The following is a 22,239-nucleotide window of genomic DNA, read 5'->3' on the forward strand; positions in this document are numbered from 1 at the left end:
GGTTTGATTCGTGAATGGGGAGGCAGATTCCCTCGGAAAAAGATTCGTAAATATATAAAACCTAAACGGTTTGCTAATTGGGGCGACCTGTTTCTGTTCACATCAGCCAGCTCAACACGGTGGCTATCTTGTCTCCTCTCGCCATCCGATCCGCGTAAGTGGTGTCTTACAAAAGCCTATATAAGTGGGACGTGCTACAAGTCGGCAGATATCCAATAATAGTGTAGGAAATTGGCCTGGTGTAAATAACCATTGCAGTCGAAAAACATCCACACAAACAACAACAACAACAACGCAGGCAATGTAAGTAGCTAATTACCACAACTAGAGGTAGGTATGGATTGAAAACACATACCAGCTATACATTAGTATGGGGATGTATTTTGTGGCAAGTCCACGATTCATACAAAACTGCAATGGATAGCGCGTGTCACTGTGATGCGATTGTCCGGTTGTTACCAACGAGTGAGTGACTCAGATTCATCTGTGTCTCAACCGACTATTGTTTCTCTGAGCTGTAATTGTATTACGTAATAAAGACGAATTTCACATTCCTTGTCGATTTGGAGGGGTTCCTGTGCTCTGAGATTCGAATTACATTCTCTTGCGTTTGGTCATACCCAATTGTGGGTTGCAAAATAAAACTTTGCATTAAAAGTGGGTCTGGAACTGAAAAAGGTTTGGGAGTACTGCTTTAAATTATAATTCAATCACAGTTATGCATGAGTTAGGCGTCAAATTACAAATAAGGCTTGTTGGGAGCCTCATGTGTCTCGCAGAAACTCTTCTCTCGGCAGCGCTACAATAACGACCCCAAATGAGTTAAATATGCGATCGTTTTTCGTATTTATGTATATTCCTGCCATTGTCCTAGCGTGATCCGGATAAGTCATTCTCCACAAGATCACGATGTTCGATTGTTATTTATTCACGGGACACGATATTCATCCCCTCTTCTTGTCGGATTTATACCGCGGGACTAAGATTGCAATGACGGGGCCATTTCGTGCGATTTCAGGCGAAGGTTAGCCAACTACCCCTGCCAAGCACGACCGTGCCCGAACAATATGTAAATAGATCACTTTATTAATTCCGTCGTTTAAATTGGAAATAGTTTCCTATTCCAAGAACGACCAGGCGAGACCGCCGAAAATTACATTTTCACAGGCTAACGTTTTTTAAGCTATTGATTTTGTTAAAACTCGCCAAGAGTTTTTCCGTCTTCGGTTAAGTTTGCAGATCTAGGGGGTTTGGGGTGTGTTATTCGACTTGTTTTAGGGGGAGGGAGTCGCGATGCTATTTGGCCTTATTTACGAAATTTACTCCCGCATTTCGTAATTATCTTGCTGTGTGCCGGGGAAAATGTAATTTTTGACAGTTTCCTCAGACTGTCAAATGAGGAAGTAGCACATTTGACAGCTCTGCAGGAACTAGGTTATAAAACGGAACCTTTCGAGTACCTCATACCCTAATAATTCAACAAAAAATATAAATGCGACTTTTACTGCAACTTTTATTAAAATTAAATGCATCTTTCTCGCGATTTTCGTGCAACAACAACTTGTCCTAGTGATTACGCACAAAATGTTTCGAATGGTCAAGTACAAACCATTACGGACGGACAGCACTTCCACCTTTTTACAGTGTCTTCACCACAATCCTTGAAATGTGTGTGTGGGGGGGGGGGAGCAGGAGAGAAAGAAAGGGAGTGAGATCAACTGGTAAACAGAAGAAAAGTAGGAACAACAACAACAACAACAACAACAACTGGAGCAGCGTTATTATGGGCAAAGGTGGTGGAGTCTTCGTATAATCGCAAATGGTAAAATTGGAATTTTACGGATAGTCAAAAAATTATAAATCAAATGAGTGGGTATAATAGGTTGTTTTCCTGATAGTCGCCATCGAGGGAGGATGATAATCTATCCTTTGGCGCTTCTTATACGTAATTTAACTTTCAAACCTATATCAGTTACCTTCGATAAGTTCAATACACCAATAAAATAAAACTATAATGTGCATGAATCGGTCCTGTTCACGAGTGCGACTGTTCGAGCTTTCTGGGGTCGGTAGACTTAAGCAGAACCAGTCCCGCAATCATGAGTATTTATTTCATTTACGTCAATTGATATTGGTGGCAAGGGATATAGGAAAGCGCCGAGACGACGTTCCAAGTTGTTTGTTCATACATCCGAGATGTATACCCAAGAGCATCGACTCCATATGTTGCCCGGGTCTTTCTGTCAGTGTCACGTAGCGTTCCTTCAACTCTCTTTCAAAAAATTAATTTTCGGAGTAGGATCACACACAAACGATATCAAATTTTAGTGCAATTCTAAAGTTTTATCATTCTATGACGGGCATATGTTCCTAAACTGACATAACTATCGGTCTGCGAATTCCCGGAATTGTTAGACAACATATTGACCGATTGATGTTTACTAATAGATCGAACAGTTTTGAGAATACGAGTTACATTTTGCATCGAATAAAAGAAAAAAGCATTTTGAAGTGATACCAAATATTCTTTTTATGCCACCATCTCAGGCTCCTTTGAGCGATTGTAGAACGTCATAATGTTCAATAGAACCATTAGGTACAAACAAGTACGGCTTTCTGAAATCTTTATAGATATCTCATGCGTGATTGTATAGTAACTCAGGACTTGGATTCTCTTTCGAGCTCAGTCAGTCTTTCACATCCTAATATAGTTTCCGTAGCACCACGAGCGACTGTATTTCGACGTTCCCTTCGATACCAATGACCAACTGTTGTATATACTGACTGTCTGATATACTCATTTCGACGGGATGATAATCGAAAGAGTGATCACCATTGATGAAAGTCGCAAATTTGTCCTCTTTCACTGCAACCTCGACCTGTGTGATACATGAAAATGTTTATTGTGAAAATCACTTCATGTTCGGCAAACGTGGTCTTTGATTTCGGCAGACTCCTGAAACGAACTCAAATACATTTGAATGGAGGCTGTAATGCGAGTAATGGATAGACCGCTCTCCCACATTGCGCAATCATCGGCGTAGACGCCTATACTTCCGTGTAAAATGGGGTGAATATCGTTTATCATCACAGCAAATAATAGAGGACTCAGTACACTGCCCTGAGGTATGCCATTTTCTAGGGTCCCTACATCAGAGAGGGTATTTCCAATACGAACTTGATAGGTTCTCTCACTGAGGAAACATTCAAGCCATCCCAACATATGACCTTTGATACCCAATTTCGATAGTTTAGACCAGTGGTTCTCAACCTTTTTCGCCTCGTGGACCGGTAAAATTTCAAAAAATGTCTGGCGGACCGGTGAACTGTCAAAATTGAAATGAAGCCAAAATATAAAGTATGCAACCGTTTTTGGCAATTATATGATGCTAGAGAGTGACATTTGGAGGGTTTTGTCGTATTTAATAATATTCATGATGGCATCCATGTGATTTTATGTTAGTGAGTCTGCCAAGTCCAGGTAAAATTGCCTTATCCAGATAAACGTGCTACCGCTGAGAGTCGTTTACAGTCTTTCGCGCCAAAGCCCGTGGGTTTAAACGGCCACGCCAACTCAATACCGACCGACAATATCAAGAGAAGAATCGTATCGGAGTAGAACCAAGCACCTTGTCGTGCTACCTTGCTCATTGTCCACTGCCACCAGACGCTAGCTACTCCGGCAACTGCGAATACAGTACGTGCCGCAAGAAAACACATTACAGCAGCTATACCGGCCACCCGCAAATCCGGGCCGAAAAAGCACTTCGTCAGCTCACCCCCAAAAACGTTGATCTTGGGGCCCCCACAGCGCGATAAGCCAAACTTCCAGGGGCTTCGCCCAAGACCCTACACTTGGGTGGATGTTTTCACCTATACTTGTGATCACATCCATTCTACTCAGCGTAAGCAGAGAGTTTTCATAGCTTATCGCGACAATGGCGACAATTTTCGATCATTCACGACTGAAGCGCTTTTCTCGCGGTCGAATTTTAGGCCCAGATTTCGGAGTCCCATATGTTAATCTAAACTTCATTATGTGTGGATACGTCGTGGTGGGGAAATGGCTGACGCCGAAATGCCTATAAATCAGGCGTATTTATCGGAGAAGGGCACCTAATAAGCAAGACATTTAGGGACACTAAATCGTGCAAAGCGAGAAAAAATTGAAAAATGTTGGAAAAAGTTTCAAATAAAACGCTATGATTTATATTCATTTGCGAAATAATTTTGGGTCCTTTTCAAGCTCGGCCCCTCTCCAATTGGGCCGTTTTGGGTGCCCCAGTTACGGTCCTGCACAAAATAAATGAATCGAAAACCAATGATCAAACTGCGCTGCTTAGCAATGAGTGAGCTCGTATCTGTTCTGTATAAGTCTCTCGCATGTCGTCAAATGAAACGTCTTGTACTTTAAGTCAAATCGAACATGTTTCTAGCCCTAATGTTACCTCACGAAGTTTTGAATTAGTTTAAAATTAGATGTTTTATAATTAGATGTTTTATTTATTTTATCAAAGGACAAGCCTTCAACATCGCATCTTGAAGTATAAAATTGTAATATTCCTCGCGGACCGCCAGGAATGTCGTCGCGGACCGGCGGTAGAGAACCACTGGTATAGACAACAATCCGTGGCGTTACACCATATCATAGGCCCGTTCAATATCTAGAAACACGGCCAACGTTGAACGTTGATTGTTGATGGCCTTGTATATATCGTCATGGAGCGTAAGGATATGATCCAATGTACACCGACTTTCTCGGAACCTGTGACTGTGACACATTCAAAAGTTTATTCGACTCAAGAAACCAACGCAGTCTCCTTGCAACTAGGGATGGTGTGAACGTGAGGTTCACGTTCGCGTTCTGTGTGTGAACCTCGGAAATTTTGAGGTTCACGTTCACAAACGAACCTTGGTAGGTTCTGCACTGTGAACCTTTTCCATATATTACAACTTTCACTTCACTATAACATCTTAGGTTGAAATTTATTGTATTGAAACTGCGGGCCACTCTATCTATGGCAGGGGTGGGCAAACTTTTCAGCTCGCGGGCCGCATTCAACATCTGAATCCATTCGCGGGCCGCACTATATAAAATAGGGATTATAAACCAAAACACAATATCGTTATTTGATTATATAGCGAGGACCTGGAGATAATATATATGCTTATTTAAAACAAACCAAACGTTGCTTTGATGATATCGTACACGCAGCAGAAACGGTGGCAAAATTTCATAGGCTGGTCGACCTCAATAACCAATTTTTCAAAACTATGTAGAGATGAAAGTCGGTAGTCCCGATTCTTAGAACAGAATTGAAATTGAAATCTATGAGCAGCGATCTGCTCATATCTTTACTAATTCCACCTTGGGTTCAGTCCCAGGACCCACAATATTGACAGCATCATATCCATGTTAGCTTTAAACACGCTTTTACTATAGGGAGATGTGGTACTGATGGATCACTGAGACCGAAAATACTTTGCAAATTCTCTATGATAATTCCATGATTACACTCCGTGAGAGAGAGAGAGAGAGATATGATATTCTTTTCCCCCTGCACCATCGAGATGCTTTGACGACGGAGTTGCGATACGGCCCCATGAGGTCATCTAGTCTGCGCCCCCGTTTTTTTTCTCCTCCATGCTATCCGTGATTGCTGAGCGCCTAGCAGGATAGTTGCGGATACCAATTTTCGAGTCTTTGGTATGACCCGGCCGGGGATCGAACCCACGACCTACCGCTCGAGAAGCCGGACGCATAACCATTACACTATCTCGCTCGCTGAACTTGTCTACAATTGCATGCTGGCAAAATCTTTCCTCACATACAAAAAAAATTGACGTGCGCGAGCTATGGGGTCTCTCAAAGATGTTTTTTGTTTTGGAGGGTCTAAATTAAATTTAGATCGACATATACAATTTTCTTTGTAACCTTCATCGCGAACAAACCAGCAATTATTTTGTTGTGAAGTGTAGGGCTTGTATCAGGCTGTATATTGGCACCTATTATTTTTTCAGTACTTTCCTTGAATGGAATTTTTTTCGATTCATGTACAAAATTCGTAGGGTGGGGACCGATGATACAATAGCCAAATCAAGCAAAATGATCAAGCATACTAATCATGAAACAAATGAAACATGCCTACATACAGAAGATCTTTATGTAATAATTGCATATGATGTTTTATCGCTATAACGAGGTATTTGGAAGTCACACTGTCGATTTTCGGGCAATATGTATGTACCCGGTACCACATCTCCCTACGTGCAGATAAAATATAAATACCCTAATTCTACTCATACAGAAAACGAATCTACCAAAGACACGAGCGAATCGATGTTATTTTTAAGCACATCACTGAAATAATTAAAACATGAGTGACCAATCTGAAATCACACTCGTGATCTGAATTATATAGGAAGTATTTACCTTATAACAGTGGTTTTCAAACCTTTTAATACAGGCCCACTTGTGACGGTGAAAGATTTCGCGCCCCTCCCCCCGCCTTATCATCATATGACAATGCTTATAATCACGATGCTAGCAAACCCAACGGATAGTTCAATGGAATCGAAGGTTGCGACTATGGACGAGGGAATTTGAAGCATGAAATTCAGACTAAATACAGAGTAGAAATAAAGAATGAGATGAAAATCGCGCAAAGCGCGAAAAAATTGAGTTCAGCTTCGCGTCCCCCTTCAGATGCTTTCACGCCTCCAAAGGGAGGGGGGGACGCCCCCAGTTTGAGAACCACTGCCTTAGAATTATCATCGTGAAATATATTAGGAAAAAGTTTAATCAAGTCGCTGTATTCGATTTTTAGTACACATTTTATGAATATTTTTATGAAGTTTCTTTAGACTCTCGCGGGCCGCACAGAACGGTGTTGCAGGCCGCATGCGGCCCGCGGGCCGTAGTTTGCCCACCCCTGGACTAGAACAAACTATTTTCAACAAACCTCAACAAAACATCTTTAAACAGTAATATGTTTGTAACAGTAGGCGAATGGCAATATGGCAATTAAAATTAATGCACTCAGTAGGATGTTTATTCTCATGTCGCCATTCTGTTGAGGTGCTTACTGAATCATTAGAATCTTCGAAGCGAAACTGATTTGTGACTTCCCTGATTTAAAGAAGTTATCCCCGGTTGAGAATCGCCGTATTATATAAATATAACAGTTACACAAAAAGTATAAATAAATAAATAAATATCGTCGTGCTGACGTATATCGTCTGACTCAAATAGTCCCCGGCCTTCAGAGAAACTCGAATGATGATACAATAACAATGAGGCGCATTCGAATGTATTCGTTTACCATTCTCGCTTATGTACTCCTCACAATGCATACAGTCAACGCTGCATCGTAATCCAGTTGAAGGGAGCATAGAAATAAGCCAACTTATAACGCCGATTGCACAGCTGCTTTGGAGGTTTATTCCTGATTCAATCAATGCAATTTACGTTGTTTGCGAGAAAAGGTTGATCTAGGCCAGTGGTTCCCAACCTGTGGTACGCGTACCACTAGTGGTACGCGAAGGTCTTCCAGGTGGTACGCGAGTAGATTCTGTTCTTTTTTCGACCGAATGGAGTTACTAGTTCAGGTGAGGGTGATTTTGAGTTTTTTGAAGCCGTCGCCTCACGCTATTCCCCATCAGCTGCTAATTTTCCCTTATACGTGGGAATGCGAGCAAGGATTTTCATCCCTGATGACTATCAAGTCAAAGAAACGAAACCGACTTGTTGCGCCCAAACATGACTTTCGATGCGCTGTAAGCAAACGTATACCACGCATCGACAAGCTAGTGGAAAATAAACAAATGCAGCCATCGCAATAAATAAATTGACTTTTGAATGTGTGTTGTTCTTCGTGTGACTGGTGGTGAAAAAACAATTCCATACATCCCATCAAACCTGCGTGATAATACCTAGTTCAGGGGTGTCAAACTCAAATTGCATCTCGGGCCGGATCGAAGTCATGAAATCGCTCGCGGGCCGGACCAGTCAACGGAATCCAAAATGTTGCCTCGTGCCATTGCTTCTCGCTGGAATACTTTATTATCAAGCATACACTCTAAATTCCAAGCGTTACATTAAAACACAATATGACTTTTTTCCATCTCTCGAGATGCGTGAGTGTGAAGTAAACACAGGCATAGCGAGAGAGAGACATCTGTTTTCGCGTGAGTGACATAAAGGTGAGATAAATCGAGCTCATTCCTCATTTTCCTCTTCTCGTAATATTACGTCACAAACGGAGTGGCATCGCACGCTCGATGGTGTGACATTCGCGGGAATTCAGAGAACGTTCACAGAATTATCAGTTTCAAGAGTGAAATTGGCTGCAAGGGTTATTTTTGGTAGGGCGCCATGGATTTAAAATTGGCCGATTTCCTGCTAAGAAGCGGTATCGAGCAGAGACACATCGACTTATTGAACGGTAAGTGTTGAGTATATCGATCACGCAACGACGCAAATCATAGGAAGCTATGAAAGTAGGCTCTCCTTGATAAGGTTATGTCAAATAGCGCTGTTTTACATGTAAACAGCTCGACGATCATTTGCTAACGTGCAGCAATGTTTCTTGGTTGAATGTACGCTTTAGATACAGATGGTACAGCCTACAGCTGTTCTTTAATTTTGTGTTGTACCGGTAACGTTGTATCATATCATACTGCTGTTTGTAGCAATCGGCATAGCGCATACTTATGTAAACATTTTACGAGCAGTGTAACGATAATGCCGAAAATATTCCTGAAATTTCTTGTTCTGCGTCCAAGCATAGGCCTATATCTATCAAGAATTCTCAGCCTGTGATTAAAGGTTCCCACCACCTCATATAAATCTTTATATTTCTACTTATTCTATTATAACACAAAAATGAAGTCGTGTGCTGTAAAAACTGATGTAGGTTTTCGGCAAAACAGTACAATAGCTAACATGGTTAGAATCATTTACACCAAAAGGTAAATCATGGATAAATTTTTAATATTGATTTTTATCACTTCTATTGACACAGTTTTTTGCTAATATTTAAATATAACTAGTTGGATACACATACATGTATGAACCACGGATTGCTTGCTGGTTGTGTCCATTTTTTTGTTCTGACCGGGATTCTCTTACAAAGCATTTGTTGCATCGCCACAAGAATAATTGCGATTTTGTAATATCATGTAAAGTTTGCCATTTACATTTTTCAAACTGCAAGGGGCTAAAGAATCATGTTGTCAGGCAACATGGAAGAATTGAACTGGCGGATCCAATGAGCACTTCTGGAATTTCTAGCGAAATTGACTCTTATATGGATATAGAGCCCATGTCGACAGACGAAGTCCATCCATCCCCTATTGAATCCATTACTTTGGCTCATGCAGCTTTACTCTTGCGACTGAAAACTATTCATAAACTCAGTGATTCAGGACTGTCTGATGTCTTGTAATCTAATGTCAATCTGTTGAGCAGCATTTCTTCAGATAATTGCTCTCATTCATCAGCAGATTTATTGCGTTCGTTGCAATCAAAGGAAACAAGAAAACAATTTTACAAGGAATATTTTGGTATTATTGAACCTGAAAGTGTCAAATTTGGAACACGTTTTGAGAATGTTAAAACTCAGGCTAGTTACATGCTCCAGGCGACTTCTGCATACGGCTACTTTGTACCGTTTATTCAACAGCTGGAAGCACTGTTGAATGCCACTGCTGAATCGACTATTTCAAAGCCCAGCAGTCCGTTCTATGAATTTCATACTATGACAGACTGCTTACATGGCAATTATCTTAAAAGCCATCCTGGCATAGCTAGTCACCCTGACTGCCTGCTATTCTGCCTGTATTTTGATGAGTTCGAAATAGTTAATCCAATTGGATCACACCGTAAAAAACACAAAATATCGGCATAATACTGGTCGCTTTTAAACATCCGGCCAGAATGTAGAAGCAAAACAGATAGCATCCAGCTGTTGTGCCTTGCCAAATCCGATGATCTCAAGATATTTTCTGGGTATAATCTCCTACTAGCAAACTTCTTGGAGGCGATGAACAGCTTAGCAGAAGGTGTCACCCTTACTATTAACGGAGCAAAGCTGATGGTGCATGGATATTTACTGTTTTGTATTGGTGATACACCTGCTGCTCAGCAACTTGCGGGATTTAAAGAAGGTGTACGGGGTGCAGATAAACCTTGTCGCACTTGCAGCTTGTCGAAAAAAGATTTACCACAGTACTTATTACATAGTGACTGCCCAATCCGATGCAAAATTGAACATGAGCGTCAGCTCCGGTGTTTGTCAAGATGTGAAAGTAGTCAGGAACGTGTAAGGCTCTCTCAAGAGTATGGGGTGTATCAGCGAACTTTTTTATGTGACGTACCATATTTTGACGTAACGAAAGGGGTTTTGCATGATCCGATGCACATATTGCTTGAAGGTATTGCTAAAACAGAAGTCAAGGCATTCCTGTTGTATGCAATTAATGCAAATCTGTTGTCACTTTCCAAACTCAATCATCAGTTGAAAAATTTTGAGTTTAGTGCCGCTGCACGAAAGGATAAACCACCGATCATTGAGAAAAAGCATCTCTTGCCAGGCGTCAATTTCCCTCAAACTGCTGCAAGTATGAGTGTCCTGTTAGAGGCGCTTCCGTTTCTAGTGGGCCCTGTGATGCCCGACGATGACGATAATTGGCTCAATCTTGTACTGCTAATTCAGATCGTCCAGCTTTGTACATCAGCCATTGCATCTACTGATACAGCAGATGAGCTTAAATTGTCTAATTGCTATTCATAACAGAAAATTCCAGCAGTTATATCCTGAACTCTCATTCACTCCCAAAATGCACTATATGGTACATTTTCCAGACCAATTATTGCAATATGGACCGCTTCGTTTTCATTGGGCGATGCGTTTCGAAGCTAAAAATGGCTTCTTCAAACAAAAAAGATGGTTTAACTTCAAAAATTTACCAAAAAGTTTGAGCAGTTACCATCAAAACTGGATGTGCATGCAACTTATAAATAACGATGGTGTAAAAAAATCGGACTTTTTGAAGCCCGTCAATGCATTGAAGAAAGAATCGTATGTTCGTGCTGGTACGTTTCCTGAACTTTGTGCCCATTTAACCCTTTCTTCTGAAGAAAATGTTGCTTCATCCACGCAGGCTATATACAACAACATTTGTTACAATATGAATGATTTCCTAGTGATGAAATTTGTTGACTTCAGCTACCCTGAATTCATTTGCGTTAAAACGTTTGTAGAAGCATCGGGTAGTATATTTTGCATATACCGCCGCTTCAATGTATTGCATTTCGAGTCCAAATTCAATGCATTTGCCGTAGAAAGTAGTGATGCTGTTGAGTTCTGCAAATTTTCTGAGTTCACCTATCCATGGCCACAAATCAGTCACAAAATTGGTGACACACAGTATATTATTAGCAAGAACGTTGATCAGGTTTGGTGTCTTTGAAGGTCGTCCTGCTAAAGCTTGTGATGTGATTATTATTTCACACTTTTCGGACTAAACAGTATGTATATTCTTTCAGAAAATGAAGTATGTAGCTCGGCTTTTGGATTACTGGTGAATGATGATTTTACTAAGATGAATTTCAAAGTGGGTGTCATGCGTCGTTTGATGAGCCTGAGAGATGTAAGTATATTGTTTCCATATTCGTAGCTACGAATTTCCCATTGTAGAAAGGGAGTGATGTTTACCATCTAATTTTGTCTTGCAGAAGTGGTTGACGTCTATCGAACACAGCGAGATCAATGCAGTATCCCATATTCCTGCTCCAAATAGTGATGTGTGTAGAACTTATTAAAGTAATTATTGCATTCACCGTTACATGGAAATATATTTTACAGAAAAGTGAACTCACTCAGATGGAAAGAGAAGTTAGTACGGAGGACTCGCCTATCTTGCCTACATCAAGTACTGGCGTTTCGGTGTGAACATTTGCAGAACTATATTCCATCGAATGCTCGCATAAATTGAGTACTATCACATTTTAGGCGGACGAAGTTCTAACAAATTCAGGAAGTAGTGAACCCGGAATCGCAACTACCAGCAAGAAAATGACATTACCCAAATTCAGTGCCCATGTTGCATCCGCTTTGCAACATGGAAAAGTTGCCCATTGTATAAATGCGGTTGTGGAGGAGTGTGCATACCATGTCTTATCACAAGGTGATATGACATCAAAAGGAGAATATTCCGAATTCTCGAGGCTTCTTTGTCAAAAGTATAAATGCCTGCAATTTATTGGGCGTAATCACTGTTTAAGTGTATATTGCAGGTTTCTCAACCTATAGTCATTTAACGAGTTCCTCAATTACAGACACATTTCTCCAAAAAACTTTCTCAAAAGATAAAAAACATTCGTCACAGGAAAAAGAAAACGATCAAGATACCATTATGTACAATCGAAGGTAGCATCTATCATGGTCTCAATCAGTTCCCTGTTTTCGTAACCCTTGTGTAATATTTCCTCAAGGCGTTGACGAAATAGAGTTTGAAAACGAAGCAAGTCTGATGAAAGAGTATACAAAACATACTCCGGACTGGGCGAAGATAAGCGTTCTGTTTCGAAAATTGCATCGCTCGCGTCGCGATATATTGGCAGAAATGACAACACAAAGTGTTCGAGAAATACTAAAGAAATTTCCATATCTTTTCAATGTGAAACTAGTGAGTATGTTAACTCTTGGAAACAGTGTGCTCAATTTACTCTCATCTTCAGTGAGTAAGTGATAACTAGGGCAAGTTTTTGTTGCACTAAAATCACGAGAAAGTTGCATTTAATTTTGACAAAAGTTGCATTTTAATTTTTTTTGAATTATTAAGGTATGAGATACTCAAAAGGCTCCGTTGTATAACCTAGTTCCTGCACAGCTGTCAAATTTGTTACTTCGCCATTTGACGGTTTGACGAAACCGCCCAAAATTACATTTTTTTTCCGGCACACAGCAAGAAAATTATGCAATGCGGGAATCAACGTGGAACCCCCTAAGGCAGTGGTTCCCAACCTTTTTCGACCCATCGCCCCCTTCTCAAGGTCCACACCGATCATCGCCCCCCAAATTTTGTGCACCGATAATTGGGCATACAGACTGTAATCACCGGCGGGTTGACTAAAAAAAAAAAAAAGGTCATTTTTCACCGCTCACAGCTGAAAATAACGTTTTTTCGCTCCGCATTGCTAGGTGGATGACTAAAAAAAAAAAAAAAAAAAATCAAGGTCAGCCGTTTTTACGCGTCATCGCCCCCCTATCGCCCCCTTCGCTATTTTCGCCCCCCGTCGCCCCCTTTGTCCATTTTCGCCCCCCTGTCGCCCCCTTCGTCATTTTCGCCCCCCTAGATCGCCAAATCGCCCCCTGGGGGGCGATATCGCCCACGTTGGGAACCACTGCCCTAAGGGATGATTTTGAAAGAAGTAGGCAGAAAAGTACAACTGGTATACATGTCAAATCAGGGTTGTAACCAAGTCAAGTCGAGTCATTTTCAATTCACCATCGAGTCAAGTCTGAGTCATGGTATTATGACTCTAGTCCGAGTCCAAGTCATTGTTTTGACTGCTGAGTTTCCAGTTGAAGTCTTGTTGAAGCCAATTTTTGTACCTGTGTTGATATCGAATGGTTCGCATTTATTATTATTATGGTTCGCATTTATTATTATTAAATTTCCCCACTTTTAGTTTCTAGTTGCATTTTCAAGTACCAGTTCCAATAGACAAAACCCAAATAGTGTAGTTACTTTACTATGCTTCGGAATTACAATGAAGTCTTGGCCGGTTAAGTCTCGAGTCATGTGACCTGGTTCGAGTCATGCACAATGACTCGAGTCCAAGTCGAATCAATACACAGATTGACTCAAGTCGAGTCATTTCCCTATTTTGAGAAAATGAGTCGAGTCATCAGAAAATCGTAACTTGAATTGGACTCGAGTCATTACAACCCTGTGTCAAACTAGCCTGATTTAAACCCAGCTATATTCGGCTCTGAGAGTTGCAGTTGGGAATTGCTGACCTCAAAAGTTTGTGATCCTTTGATTTAGATCAAGTCAAGAAAACCGTAGCTTATATTTCAACTTATTACAATTGTATTTACAAAGTTATCCATTAAGATACATGGAGATATGCACGTGACCTAATCATAACATTGTTAAAATGATATTTTCCAGGAAGAAGATGAAAGTAAAGAGGTGAAAGGTCTCCTATTCCTCCAAAAAGAATTGACGGATAAGCGCTTGAAATCAACATCAAAGTTGCTCGCTATTGCCGTCCAGCAGGTAATTATAGGTTAAAAATTTTGAGCCATCATATCTTGCCGATTATTGTGGGTGAAAGGGCTGTCCAGAGGTGGTCCAAGTAGTCAGCCATGCTACAGCAGTAGAGTGGAGGAAATGCCGTAACTTTCACCCACCTTTTCAATTGCAAGGTGCATCTTTGTGACTAACGCCCAAGGCAGAACCTTCTTGCGTATACGGAAAAAAGTGAAAGTATTTCGTTACTGATGTTACTCTTAGCGTGCCATCAATTAGTTTTAACTGTGTGTAAATAAGTCAGATCTCCAATTCTATTCTTGCTAGCCAGTCCCTCAGCCATCTAGTTTGGAAATGGTGGTCATGATTTGATATTTTGACTACAAATAATAATAACCGCATTATTGAATGACTTATACATTCTTATTGTTTCAGGCACATGATGTTAAAGTTGAATGCCTAAAACTGGACCCGCCGCACCTACTTATCGCCATCCATGAGTCGGGAGTTCATCAGGGATGGGTGTTGGTGGATGATATCACTATACCCTGCACAAAAGATCAAGGAATCCCAGGCATGGTCATTGACCTGATGTCCTGTTACTATGCCTGGGACCTTAAATATCCAAAATCATTTATGATCCTCGGATTTATTCAAAAGACACTAATCGGAGACGAAAAAAACGACTTTTTCAAATCGGCAAAGTACGTCGAATTTGAAAAAAAATACCGCGAGGCCTGTTTTTGAGAATTCAGAACATCCAATGGTATATACAGACTTGGACAACTAGATAATTCTAGAAATTAGACTAAACAGAGTGAAATCTTTCTCTGCTCCAATTTCAATTTTATTCCAATTTTTGAAATGTTTCTCAGCTCTAATTATAATTATATTTAAACAAATTTCTAGTTTACCGCAACAACTGTATAGTTCGAAACCAGCTTTCTGAGACAGACATTTTTTATTCTAATGCTTCTGAGAATAAAATCTGACTTGATGTGTACTGATCTTGACTGAGTATCAAAGTTTTACACTAATTAAGTAATTATATTCTAATTTGAAGAAATAAAACTCTTTATAAATCATGCTAATTCAAATCTAACATTTGGAAAAACAGTGGTAGATATAATTATAATTCTAGTCCTATTCGGTAGTCCCATTCGGAAATACTAGCTATAATTCGAAAAAGAACTAGTTCTAATTTTAATTGTTGTCTAATAATGGAAAAAGCTGTGTATGCATAATTTGAAACTAATCCCAAAAAGTTGAAAATTTTCTAGTTGTCCCACTCTGGCTGTAGGGTTTGTAAGAATGGCAATGTTGCTTGACACTCGAGTATAGGATGCATTGTAGAATGACAGCCTAGCAAGCAGCGCTTGAGCAGGTGTCTTTATGATTCGAAAATCATCCTAAATCTAACACTTACCAAACACAAGCTTAAACCTACATCCTCAAGTGTTTGACTTCCTCATGCTGAAGGGTCGTATCCTATATATTATGTCGCTTGCTCATCATGTGTCCGCGTACCGTTTTTAATGTCATGGCACGTTGCACCTATGTTTCAAATGAGTTGGTGCTTTTTGCAATAAAATTCGTTCTCATTTCAAGTTCTGCGTCATTGTTGAACACGGCAAGGTTAGTTGTTTTCATTTCGAGCTCTGTGACAATATTAAACACGACAGCGCTACCTAAAACGCGAAAAAGCGTGACACGCAATACGAAACGCAATCAGGCGGTAAAAATCGACTCACTTTTGGCGTTTTGTTTTCCGTCTCATAAACGCCAATGAAATTTAGAGTGTATATGGATAATACACGGATCGTAGGGGTTTCATTCTCTAGCGAGTCGCAACACCATTATTTGCGAGCAATGAAATTGGCGAAAATACGATGTTTGTCCGGTTGAATACAATGGCATTACCAGCGATACAAGTAGACATATTTCAGTGTTCCCTTTGCTTTAGTCCAGGGGTGGCCAACCTGCGGCCGTAAGAGGGAATTTGTGCGGCCGTAGACACGCAATTCAATTAGCATGTGTTGGCGGTCGTCGACATGCAATTTGAATTTACGAATTGACTCCCGATTTCTTGAAAGATAGAGCGCGACTATGAGCACTTCCTTCCTTAACATGACCAGTGACCACTCGCAATTTTGGTGCGCATAGTAAGCCTACCATTAAATAGATTAGTCCGGGGTTTACCAGAAATGGACGTATAGACACTTTAACCTGGGTATTTGGCGTCCAGCTCGTTCATTACGACAATGCCCTGAAATATGGCCGTAGGCTACACGAGTAGTCGAAATGTGAATGGCAAAAAGGTTGGTCACCCCTGCTTTAGTCATAATCTGGCGTTATTCCTACGTATGCGTTGTGATAAATAGAAGATGTTTAACTGTCAACGCGGACTTTGTAATTTGGTTTATTACTGTGGATGTGATGGATAATACAATATTTTTTCAATGTGCTCAGAATTGCTATGCGGGCGGGATAAAATCGTCTGGCGGGCCGTATGTTTGACATCCCTGGCCTAGTTTAACAGAATTTTTTAATATACCTCGCATAGGTCAAATACGTGAATATGACGTCATAAATGGTGGAAACGCGCGTAACTTATATAGGTGGTACGCGAGCACTGCATAAAACCTCAAAATGGTACGTGGGGGGGAAAAGGATGGGAGCCACTGATCTAGGCTTACCATATTTTGGAAATGTAAAAAGAGGACACTTTTTCAGAAATTTCAGACATGCAAAACCGGAGAAGAATTCTCGAAAGACCTTTTTTCTCTCCACATTCTCATGTGGGTGACTAAAAAAAAAAAGGTCATCTTTTCGCTCAGAGCTAAAAGCACCGTTTTTCACTCAGAAATACCCGCCGGAGCTTAACTTCTGGGCTAACTTGCGGCATATCACTCGCAATTTCCTCTAAATCTGACCTAAATTTTCAAAAAAGAGGACAAAATCTCAAAAAAGAGGACAAAAGGGCGTCCTCCGAGGACACTTTCAAAAAAGTCAAAAAAGAGGACAAATCCTCTTAAAAGATGACGTATGGTAAGCCTACTATGATCCCAATAATGTACTGCATATGACTAATATTTTTAGACTTGATAATGAAACATTCCGGTGAAAAGCAAAGGTCTGAATTTGAAGGGATTACTTTGGAATCATTCGTCTGGTTCGGCCCGCAAGCTATTGAAAGGCTTGAACGGCCGGCTATCATCGTTGAGTTTATAACCCCTTGCGTAGGTCACTAAACTCCAGCATTCAAATACGGAATATTAGATGATTCATAAACTGTACGTGACTGGACTTAATCACACAGTGTTATAACCCAATCCAACAAATATAATTACCGTGAAAGATTTTCCAGGTATATGTCTCATAGGTCCCAAGGTCGTGTGCCGGATATTCATGTAAATGTCCGCGATAGGTAGAGCTTGTATCGAAGTGTTGAGACAGCAAAAGATCTGCTATTCTCGGCTGAAGATTTGAGGGCCAGAGATCATTTTGTAATTTTTGATCCATCGGTACCACATCTCCCCTACTAGTCGACAATTTCTGTCTAATCTGATAAAGAATGTTTGAGGTTTGTTTTCATCAGTGGTTCCCAACCTCTGGATTTCGGAGCCGCATTTCAAACTTCAGAGTACGTATGGACAAGGTTGTAATGACTCGAATCACAAATTTTTAGTGACTCAACTTGACTCGAGTCATTTTTTCAAATGCGTGATATGACTCGACTGGACTCGAGTCAATTTTTGTATTGACTCGACTTGTACTCAAGTCATTGTGCATGACAAGTCATAAGACTAGAGACTAGGACGGCCGAGACAAACATTTTAGTGTAACTTCGAAGATTAGTAAAGTAACCACATTGTTGTTATTTCGTCTGTCAGTCCTGATACTTGAAAATAGGGCCAGAAACTGAGTAAAATTACGATATAATGAATGCGAGCCATTCTATATCACGCGAGCGGAGTTGAAAAAAGCGGATTGAACCGGATTGAACTCAAAACTGAAAAGTGAACGCAATGACTTGGACTCGGACTCGAGAGTCTCAATAATATGACTCGGGTCAAGTTTCTCTACTGACTAACTTGGAATCGGACTTGACTCAGCGGTGAACTGAAAATGACTCGAGTGAAGTCGAGTCAAAACTATAAAAGTGAGATTGACTTGTGACTCGGAACTTTGCGACTTGGTTACAACCTTGCTTATGGGGCCACATGAAAACACTCGAGTAGGCTACGTATAACGGAAATTTAGAGGTAGCTAGACTCTGGATCTCACCCTTCAGCTAATTCAAGAGCATGCACATTAGGGTTGTTAAAAAGTAACTCTTTTTTTCCAAATTTCACTCCCTTAGTGATAAATCGTCAGGTTGCCTAAAAAAGCACTACACACTAAATTTGGGTCAATTTCGACCAGTAAAGGCCGTGCAATCTTAAATTGAAATTTCGAGGATTTTTGAATTTATAGTATTTACGGTGGCAAATCAGGACACTTCGATATGACCAAATACCGTGTTCCAGGCATGCCTGAAGGGAAAGTGATGCTTTTTCATGGGTTTACACCTTGATACTGGGCTGTGATAGAGTTGTGACGATGAAATTGGTAATTAATGTAAAATTAATATAACACGGATTTGCTGGAAATGAGTAAACGAAATTGCAATAGTCTCGTTAAAACGATTGGTATGTATATTGGCAAATAAAATACTATTAAGGCTGAAACCGGGCACCATGAAGAAAAAATGAGCTGACGCTCAGGAAAAATGCAGCAAAATATATTTACCCGGTTATTATCGATATCCGAAAGTATCTCTTGTCGTGCCGATGTAGATTTGACGACGTTGTGACAGTTTTTTTCGCAATGCGTTATGATATTTGCTTTTCACGACTCCTATATACCTCTACAAGGCGAAATATGAATGCTGAGACATTATTTTCTGATTTTAGCGGATCCGCGTCATCGTAGGTGAGTAGTAGTTCGCTTGCCAGACGATTATAGACATTCTACCAGAGGATATCGGAAAAAACAAACGCATGTCATAATGCGCTGTGAAGACAAGATCCACAAGCTCATTTGCTCTGATTACGTGAAATTCACACTGGTGTGACAAAAGATTTCGCCTAACGTCGAGGAAATATATTTTACTGTATTTCACGTGTTTAGCAATTTATTTTCTCTTTATGGTTCCGAATTTTAGTGCTGAAAGCATTCATATGTGATGTATATCACTATCGTTTTCATAGGGCTCTTTTAGTGTAGTTCCAACTTATCGGTGTCCTATTCATTTTTCATATATAAGCAATTTCATCATCCAAACTCGATCACAGGCCTTAATCAAGATGTAAACGCGTGAGAAAAAAGCATAATTCTCACTTCAGACATGCCTGGAACAAGATGTGTTTGGTCATACCGAAGTGTCGAAATTTGCCACCGTAAATACTAAAAATTCAAAAATGGTTGAAATTTCCATTCAAGATTGCACGGCCTTTACTGGCCGGAATTGACTGAAATTTGGTGTGTAGCGATTTTTATGCAACTTAACAATTTTATCACTAAGCGAGTGAAATTTAGAAAGAAAAGAATATTTTTGAACAACTTTAATGCACATGCACTTTTATGGATTCTGCATCGGGTACTTTAGCATTGATAAACGCAGATTGGCGAGTGATATATACATTAAAATAAACTGAAAATGCATATCATTATGTCGCTACGCGATAGCTCTACATTCCAGCACTTAATGCACAAGTTTGATTGGGATTATACGCTGAGAAATATGGGTAATATTGCGATTTATACTTGACTATGAGCCGTTCCTTTGCTGACAATAAAATTGTGTCGACATTTACTCTTTACAGAGACGATCTATAAAGGTTTGTGACCAGCAAAACTCAAGATACATCATTGATATATCTGACTGGTATTCATGCATGCGTTTAACGCTAGTCTGCAAGAATTCTCTTTCGCTGTTATAGGAAGCGGCCTTGGTTGACTTTAGACATATCTGATATCCCATATTTTAGCATTTATATACAGAAATTGACTATACCTATTCACAGAAACAAACAATAATTGTCTATTATAGTTTTGTGACATATTCAGAAGTCAATTAGGGCGGCAAGAAGGGTATAGCTTGGAGCATTGTTGGGGTGACTCGAGTCAACTTTTTCGTATCACTTGACTTGACTCAAGTTACTTTGCAAAGATGACTTGACTTGACTCGTCGCTTCAAAATTGTGTATTGACTCGTGACTCAGAGCAATATTTACGAGTCAATTTTAAGCCAAGTAAGCGGTATCTTGTGTACGTTCGGAATTTCCATGATACGTCACTATCACTTGCGAGAGCAACCAGTGATTCACTGATCCTCCATTGTTACATCACAAATAAACTGACTGCAAACGAAATGATGACAGCTTACGTTGTCGTAGGCTCTTATCAGTGGCAGTATAATATTAATCTAATAATAGTGACGTCTCGCTCTTATTAGACGGCTCTGTATACTTACATTGAACGGCGCTCACCTTTGCCAACCCTTTTGCATGATTGGAACGAATATGGTTTATGCGTTTATATTCTCACGGATATCTATATGCTAAGTGTTTTGTACGATAACAATTTCTTTCAACTTCTCGAGGCTTCGTATTCGATCCTCTATTGCTGAAGTGATAATAACAGAATGTAGCATGTAGCTCAGAGTTGTCAAGCTCAACTGACGTCGCGGGTTGTATTCAAATATGCAGATCACTCACCCAAGTCAAATAATTCAAAAATGTTACCTCAAAATGCATATATCCCATAAATTGGATTATTTATATGGTCTCTTTGTTATAGTTGTATACTGGCGTCTACCCTGCATATGTGTTGATCGGAATACAAAAGATTTAACTGTAAACAGGGCGCTGAAAGTTGCCTAATTATTATCATCACAGGTGGTGAGCAACGAAGTACTTCTACTTTTTCGAAGTGCTCAAGTAGTTTTTCTCTATTTCTGGTACTTACTCAAGTAGATCTTTTTTTTCACTACTTCTACTTCTACTTCGTAATAATTTGTAAACTACTAACTTTTCGCTATTTTTAGTTTGTCATGTAAAAGTAGTTTAATCCCCCAATAAGAAAGATCGCCTAAGGAATTTCGGGGCTTTTTTCACGTAGTACCAACATTTAATTTTCATGAAAGTCATGAAATACCCAGAATTTTCATTGCGCTTCGCGCACAGTAGATATGGAATGACACATATGTTTTACCGAAAATATCGCTGAGTATAAGTTAGATACCGGGTTGCGCGGTTCTGTTCACACGGCATTGTCGTCTTTATGAAATATTTCATCACAGTAAGTATGCCCCCCCCCACAACGTTTTAAACTACCGTTCGCAATTTAGCAATTACCTATTATACCTAGCAGCCCCTGGCGTGTCGTAATCTGGAAAAATGGACGTTGACTTTTTTATTGTTAGACCTGTTTTTATAGACCACCGTTGAAATTTTCTGGACAAACGACATGAAATATAAGTTCCGTTTTTTAAAAGTATTTAACGTAGAGCGAATGTTGTTGATGTTGTACTTGGTGTAATCTGACTCCAGAAGGTTACGTTTACCATTCGTTGCGTGTTTCTTTCCGTTCGACGGACCGGCGTCCCACGCCGCAGGGTTCGTTGGCTGACGCACCACGAATCCAGGCTAGCACACGTATTCGAAGATCATAGGGACAACTCTTTTTGTTTCCGTCTCCACGACTTGTAAATTTATTGAATCAACGTACGGCGACGTAATAGCTTTTTGATCGCAAATTTATTCGACTGAATGTCTATACGTTTTATTACACGCAAAAATATATTATAGCCATGAGAGATTTTATGCACAAAACATCGTACGATTTATTTCTTTTATCTGTATTCACTCGACGCATAGACGATTCACAAATATTTTATCGGGTTTTCACTTAAGAGAATTAGGTAAGGTTCAC

At 40.0% G+C, this 22,239-nt stretch overlaps 1 protein-coding gene across 2 annotated transcripts in view; it reads right to left on the minus strand.

Annotated features, from left to right (window-relative positions):
• LOC145442920 (uncharacterized) overlaps positions 1-22,239 on the minus strand; it is a 263,740-nt gene that overhangs the window by 121,689 nt on the left and 119,812 nt on the right. The window lies entirely within an intron of this gene.

This window comes from Botryllus schlosseri, chromosome 7 (assembly GCF_051294905.1).
Source record: "Botryllus schlosseri isolate E-star chromosome 7, Bs_hap1, whole genome shotgun sequence".
NCBI classification, from domain to species: Eukaryota; Metazoa; Chordata; class Ascidiacea; order Stolidobranchia; family Styelidae; genus Botryllus; species Botryllus schlosseri.